Genomic DNA, 7,913 nt, shown 5'->3' on the forward strand with positions numbered 1-7,913 from the left:
CTGAAATACACGGTCAAACAACTTAAAATCTACTAGTCTGTTCACATAGTAAGCCTTCCTTGATTACACTTAAAGTACAATACTTTAATATATGAGAAACCAATTAAACTGTCTGAAGGATAAAAACATTGTTTTGCCATTTTTGGTAAACAGCATAAAAAAAACTAGCACCATGCTGCCAAATTAATATTTGAGATAGTCTTGACTTCCAGAAGACTTAGTTGTGTTTTTAATTTTGTTTTGAAAATGTTTTAGTAACATGCTGAATGAATTTAACTTCATAAAATATTTGCAGATTAATGTGGACACCTTTCTGAAAGTGTTCTGTCAAAACTGAAATACTTTTATATTAAGAAAATCCAAAGCTTTAATAGTATCCATAATCTATAGCAGATTTCCTTTGAAGTACAAAATGCATAGTATTTAGAAAGATCTTGATTATGTGCAATATATTAAACAAAACAGTTTTACATTGACTGTTTTCATTTATTTGAAATTATTCTTGGATACTTGTGATATTCTGAAAATGACAGCAGGAAAGATGGAGTAGATCTGAAGGGCAGCTATTAGTTACAACAGTGGTGATGGCCATGTTCTGCCTACATTCACAGGTGTAAAACCCATCAAAGGCAACAGTGTAACTGAGGGTATAACTACACTGCAATAAAAAACCAGCAGCACCAAGACCCTGAGCCTGGGTCAATTGACTTGGGCTTGCAGGGCTCAGGCTCCAGAACTAAAAATTGCCAGGTAGATGCTCAGGCTGGAGTCTGGGCTGAGACCCACTCCTCCCACTGGGTGTCAGAGCTCAAGCTCTGGGATGAGCCCATATGTGTACATGGCAATTTTTAGTCGTGTAGCCGCAGCCATGAGAACCTGGGCCAGTTGTGACTGTCACAGGTCTCCTGTTGCAGTATAGATGTACCCTAAGGGGCTACCCTTTGCAAAAATACTTGCTATCTCCTATTCCTGTCCATGGTAGGGCAGGCCTCTGGCTTCAGTCAATGAAAATGATACTTTGTCCAGCCAAGACTGATACCATCTCCTATTGTTTCCAATAGGGCTCAATTCAGGACAGATGATGACTCCTTAATTTCCATGTGAGAGCCAGGCAAGGACCAGGGGAATGTGGAGGTGGTAGGGATGGGGCTGTTGGGGGGCAATAGGGAGGGGAAACATGATCGGGACCAGGTGGGAGGGAGACTGAAGGAGAATGCTGGGGATTGAGTGTATTGGGGGAATGGGTGGGGAGAGCTGGAAGGGGCATGCAGAGGAATGGGGCGGAGAGGGAGAGTGGGAAGGAAAGGGAGGAAACAGGCCAAATGTGGGTCAAAAGACTGAAAAAACATGCAGGAAGAATGAGCGAAGCAGGTGCCTATTCTGCCTGCCAATGGAAAGTCAGAGAGCAAGTAAATGGTAGTTCCCACAGCCAGGGGGTAAGAGAGGGTAACAGTCTCTCAGCTGGTCAGTGAACAGGGAGGCTGCATATTTTGCATGCAGACTGACCCTGTGATGATCACACACACGCTGTGCAACTTCCCCTAAAAGTGGAGGGAAAAATCTAAAAAATGTGATTGGTTTAAAAATCATGAGCTTTAAAAAAAACCTAGGATGTTTGCCTCATGATTGAACACCTGGTGTTTGGGGCAGTATTTTGAATATGAGGCAGTAATGTAGATCTGATGCCTAAAGAAGGGCTTTGCAAAATTCACTCAGTGGCTCATAAACTTGGAGCGGCTTGACTGGTTCCAAGGGCCCAATACTGCCAGGTTCTCTTAGATATGGCCACTGGCAGCAAGCTTAGAGTGACCAGACAGCAAATGTGAAAAATGGGGATGGGGGAGGGGAGGGGTAATAGGAGCCTATATTAAAAAAAAAAGACCCAAAAATCAGGACTGTCCCTATAAAATCGGGCCATCTGGCCACCGTAACCAAGCAGCTTGCAGAGAGACTACTGGGGGGATGTAGCGAGGAGAGACCACCTGAGGTGGAGAGTAACAATGTTCTATTAAAGCAAAATAAGTCAAGAAGGGAAAAAACAAAAATAGCCAAGGATAGTGGCAAGTATCCAGGACTAGGGAAATCCCCAGCTATAAATCTACCACTTCATGCTTTGGTGGTGGTGGGGAAGTGCTAGGAGACTGTCACATTAAGGCAGACCTGGGCCAATACAATAAATAGCTTGTTGCAAGTTCTAGCCTTATAAAGGTCAGGTGACTGAAGACTAGCAGCAGGGGCTGCTGGGAGAAGGGGGCCAGGCTATAAAAAGATCTGTATGTTACTCAGACCAGTTGGAGAACCACAGTGGAGGGAATGCCTGGAAGTCTCTCAGCATGGGGCCCAAGGGAGAGCCCTGTGAAAGCAGCTGTGGCCAAAGGCTTGGAGAGATCTGTAGACCAGAGGACTGTGGGAAAGAAGGCCTACAACTTAGGAGATGGCTGTTGTAGGAAGTAGCCCGGAAAATCAGCAAAGGGGAAGGACTGTTATGGAAGATTGTTACCTCTGCCCCAGAAGGAGGAGAAGTCTCAGCTCAGCCTGAGGCCGAATCATCAACTCACTGGAATACCCAAAGCGAGAGGAAACTGAGGCATGGCTCGACCCTGACACTAGGATGAAGTAAGTGACCCTATTGCAGATGCCTTCCTAATTCTGTAATATGGTACTAAAATGCATAGCTGCTTCTCCTGTGCCCTTTTCCAGAAACAGCTAAGGCAGTTCTACAGCAGTAACTCGGTGCTGAAATAGTACAAGCCCTGTTGTTTATTATTTAAGCCCAGGGCAAGATGCAAAGAACAGCCAGGCCCTGTCCCTAGAAGCCTATTAAGGGGGAAACCTCAGTGGATGGTAGGAACAGAAAGGGTTTGGAGTGTTAGGTTTCCTCTTAAACTGGGCTGGTGATGGTGTTACTGATATGAGCTGATCATCTTCTGGCCCTTGCCAGTGAAGGATAACAACCCCTCTCATCCTGATCAGTCCGGCTTGGGACAATGGCTGGCCTCAGGTTTTTGGCAGTGTTTAAGTTAGTAATAAAGACAAATCTGGGGAGAGGAGTCTGGGCCATTTCCAGTGTTTTTGCTGTTTGGGGAGTGGGGCAAGAACCAAACCAAAGATTCAGATGATGCTTCCTGGCATTCAGCTGTTTGGTACTTCAGGTATTTAGCTACTAATCCCAGTGCTGGTTTCAGCTCCTAGACACCTCCACCACTGCAGATCTTTCTGGGGCAGGTGCACTGGGCAGGTGCACTGTGCCAAAGCTTGTTAACCCTAATGACACTTCCCAATGACCAGGAAGTAGCCCAGGCAATCAGCAAAGGGGAAGGACTGTTATGGAGGATTGTTACCTCTGCCCCAGAAGGAGGAGAAGTCTCAGCTCAGCCTGATGACCCAGGAAGGTGTCCTTCCCAATGACCAGGAAGGTGTCCTCGCTATTGATAGCTTTGAGCTGCCATGCTGCAGTGATTTATATGAGGCAAACAGCTGCTGGCCTTCTTTTCCAGCTGAGCACCGCAAATTGCTAATGGTGGTTCTTAGCCTTGATTGCTTCTGAAAAGGAAAATCTTGCTGCCAAGGGGTGTATATGTTCCTCCCTCACTTGCAGATTAGAAAATTGTGGGATGGCCAGACAGGCAGTAAATGTTTGTTCGCTGTGTGTGTGTGTGTGTGTGAAGGGTTTGCGATCCTGTTAGGAGGAATTGCATTCCTTGTCGAGTTGACTCTTCGTAACGGGAATTGGGTCATTAACAGGACGCACTGGGAGAGCGAACAGAAATGCCTGATGAGCATGACTGGATTTTACTCCTTCTGGTCACTCATGGTGGGATTCTCACCAATGCCAGGCAGCTGACTGGGCTGGAGCGCTGCTGAAGACTTTACTTGGTTGAGATAGGGGTGGAAGGGGATGCGTGGCCTCAGAGAAAGGCCATTCCTTATTTTCATCAGTATTTGTATACACAGTGGGGCATTAGGAAGATTAGGTCAGCAGAACTATGAAGAAATAATGGTTAAAATCCGCTCTAGCTAGTAATTGTCGTTTTCACAAACTTTCCTGCCCTTGGAGGGGTGGGGCAGGGAAATGTGACTGGTGCTTCAATGTGTGAGCAGTCTCCATAGCTGGTACCATGCTGTCTTTAGCAAGAACACCACTTGGGTTATAAATATTCAGGTAGGAACCAGCAAACCAGTGGTGCATTTCGGTAGATGTGATTAATGAGCAGCCTCTTCTTGCTTAGACCTTAAACTACTCTAAATGGGTTAGTGCTGCATTTTACAGCAGAAAACTGAAGTAAAAGGCAGATTTATGTCCACTTACCGCATCTGTTCATAAGGCCACCTGGTAAGCCTCTCTCCTGGATACAGGACGCATCTCTACAGGAGAGCAAAGTTCATTCTTCTCTAATAATTCTAATAATTACCTACTGCTATATAGCACTTCGCTATTTAGCCATTACCAGGCCATCCATCAGCCAGAGCTGAAAGAGAATTAGTTTCCTAATTCAGGTGCTTATCAATCACTGTAGCATCTGGGTGCAAATTAACTTTTGACTTTTTTGGAGGAGACAGGAATACATGAGAATCTCCTCTACTTAAAAAGAGAAGGCAGTTTCTAGCTCCCCTGGGTTGCTGTTAGCCGATGGCCAAGGAAGTTTGGTGAGGTGCCAGCTATTCCCGTTTTATACCATCCGTGACTTTAACTGCTAGAGCTCAGAGCTCCTTCGCAGTGGACAGTCAGGATTGACTGACAGGCGCCCCAAGAGTTTGCCCCGTGGAGGCGGCACAACTCAACGCTAGGCTCTTAGTACTCTCACCTAATGGCCAGGCTTTATAGCCAAAACGGCTGAGGTTCTTTAATTGTGTTGGCTGCTTTACAGTAAACCAGAGAAACAAGTCAGGCTTATGCACAAATGGTTACCAAAATTTATTAAACTAGATTCTAATCATGTGGTTACAAAATTGCTAGTGCCTACTTATTTAAATGTAGAGATGTTACACACACAAACAAGTTACAAAACTGAAGCCACAATCCCAAAGAAAGAAAACAAAGTATAGAGCTCTATTTCAAAATATGTGTACGCTAAAGATAGGAGATCAGGTGTGGGTGCTTCTTACCCTCCTTGCATCTCTCGATTCCAGCGGTGCCAAGCCAGGATCGGTCACTCAATTCCGCGGAAAGACGAATAAGGGACAAGGCTTAGGGACCCTCTTAGCTGCAGAAGCCTTGGGAGGCTGTCACTTATCTGACCAGCAGATAGATAGTGAAAAGCACTCCAAAATCATGGTGCTGTAGGTCCCATACTTATACCTCTGTACTCCTTTATTCTCTTTCTCCTTTCCTATGCCAAATTGGGGCTGGTCTGTCTGGGTGACGCCAGCTTTCGCAAGAGTAGTTTACACTTGCCAGGGAGAGAAACAATAAGTTTCGACTACTGGACATTCCTTTTATTAGGGTAAATATTTTCCCACCTAGGATGTTGGGGTGTGTGCATCATGCTATTTAGTAGGGGCTAAGAGCCATGTCTGTCACAGCTTCTCTGTCTGCTGTGAGCCTAATCGTTGTATCTGTTCCCAGAGGCACATTGTAGCAGCACACCTGTGCTTTCACAGCTTCAAAGGCTGTGCTGGAATTGATGTTAAGTGCCCTGTTGTTTTGGCTCCCTTGTGTTCCCAGTAATGCTGGTCTGAGAGGGGGGCTGGCTGTCTGGCTACATGTTTCAGAGTAACAGCCGTGTTAGTCTGTATTCGCAAATACCCACAAGTCCTCCTTTTCTTTTTGTCTGGCTACAGTTGCCAGGGGAAACCTTGAAATATGATCCTCGTGCTTCCTAAAGGCTCAAAAACCAGAAGGTAAATAATAAGTTTAGGTTTTGGTTTTTATTTTATTTTGAATCTTATGACTGTGGGCAGGGAGGGAAGTGGGGTCTAACTCATTTTTTTTTTTAACTTGAGTGGGTGACACTGCACCCCTGAAAGTTTGCAGAGACAGTGAAAAAAGATCTAAAACTCTAAAGGTTACATAATGGGCATGGAATCCCATGGCATGGTGGTAAAGTATTAGGGGCAGGGCTTCATTAAGCCTCGTAACGATGTTGCTTGGGTCAGATATTATTATACTGGACAAAGCGCTACTAAACACCGCGAGGCAACAAGTCTGCAATGTTGGGGAATAGATTAAATGAGCTATTACCAGTAGGAGAGTGGGGTGGGAGGAGGTATTGTTTCATGGTCTCTGTGTATATAATGTCTTCTGCAGTTTCCACAGTATGCATCTGATGAAGTGAGCTGTAGCTCACGAAAGCTTATGCTCAAATAAATTGGTTAGTCTCTAACGTGCCACAAGTACTCCTTTTCTTTTTGCGAATACAGACTAACACGGCTGTTACTCTGAAAGTAGGTCTTTAGTTTTCCTGAATCTATATTCACCAGGCTTTCTGATTAGATAATATCCAGTACTGAGTTGCAGTTGTCTGCTGGCACTCCCAGGACTTACTGAATTTTGTATTCTTAATTTTTTCACTTTTGGAGGCCTGAGCTCAAATCTAGCTTAGGTAAGAACTGAAGTTGAAGCTGGTGTTTTCTCCCTCTACTGACTGTGGATGCTTGTCTCTCTCACTCATGCACCAGGCCTTGGGGCGACTGGCACCCTCAACTGGCTAGGAGCCTAGAGCTGGAATACACCGGGGAGTGGAGTGGGAATGGATCATGCTGTCATTGAGCCTGGCTCGGTGCTGGTGTGTTTGCTGTCTGGCCAGAGTCAGTCACCACATTCCTACTTGGAAACTAGGCTCTGTCAGTCTCTCTTCAGGCTGTAAAGGGAACATTGGCCATGAGGATTTCCTGCATTCAGGAGAAAAATACATGGGAACCCTTAGGAAACAGGAGGATGTGTACACTGGAGTTAAAAGCACACAGCTGTCCAGTGCCAGCTGACTCGAGCTGTTTAGTTGTGGTGCAGAGATTCAGGCTCGGGCTGGAGCCCGAGCTGTAGAACCCTGTGAGGTGGGAGGATATTGCCTCCCCTACCTTGTCTCTCTAATATTCTGGGATGGTCAGGGTCCTAACAACACTGCACGCAGCCTTTGAGACTAGCTGTTGTGCAGGCTGTGCCAGGAATGGAGAAGGTTACACCTGTGCCTGGTTGATTTTCTGCATGCGGGGCTGGAAGCAAGTATGGGAGTGGCAATCCTGCTTCCTATGGGTCCTGCCTATCCTCATCCCTCCCTTGCTGGGAACTAGCCTCTGTTCTTCCTGGCTGGCCCCATTGTTGATGGGCTCCCTTTTCCATTAACCACCATGGCAGCAAAGGAGAAATGTGAACCGACATTCGCTTAAGTTTCCTTGTTGGTTTCTTTCCTAGGCTCCCATCTGAAATGTGGGTCTTGGAGCTCATTTAAAAACTCGGTTAATCTGAACAAAGATGGATGGTCCATTCCCTTTTAGTCCCTATTTCACCAGCTGTGGCTGTGCCTGAAACCTTCGTTAAATGCCAGGCTGACCGGAAGCAGCAGCCTTGTTGTAAAGAGGATTTCCACACTAGATAAAATTGAGAGACGTTTCTAAAATGTGCTTTGCCTCTAACTGCCTCACTTCTGAACCACTGAGCATGTCTAAGCGACAGGGATTGTAATATTGGGATGAGCGAGGCCTTAGGAGCCCCAGGAAAGGATCCAGGCCCCATTGTGCTAGGTGCTGCACAGACCAACGACAATGGAGATTGTCTATAAACTCTCTTGGTGCAGCGACTGTGTGTCAGAGAGGACACGATCGCTGAACAATCTGTAAGGTGTAACTTGCCTTGATTATCCAGTGCCATCGACCTTGGAACCGAATCCTTTCCACGCTGTATAGTGCTTTAGCCTTTCTCTGAATTATAAACTGCGGCAGTCAGAACGTGTTAAATTTAGATACTAGATAACAAT

This window comes from Lepidochelys kempii, chromosome 8, assembly GCF_965140285.1.
Source record: "Lepidochelys kempii isolate rLepKem1 chromosome 8, rLepKem1.hap1, whole genome shotgun sequence".
Classification (NCBI taxonomy): Eukaryota; Metazoa; Chordata; order Testudines; family Cheloniidae; genus Lepidochelys; species Lepidochelys kempii.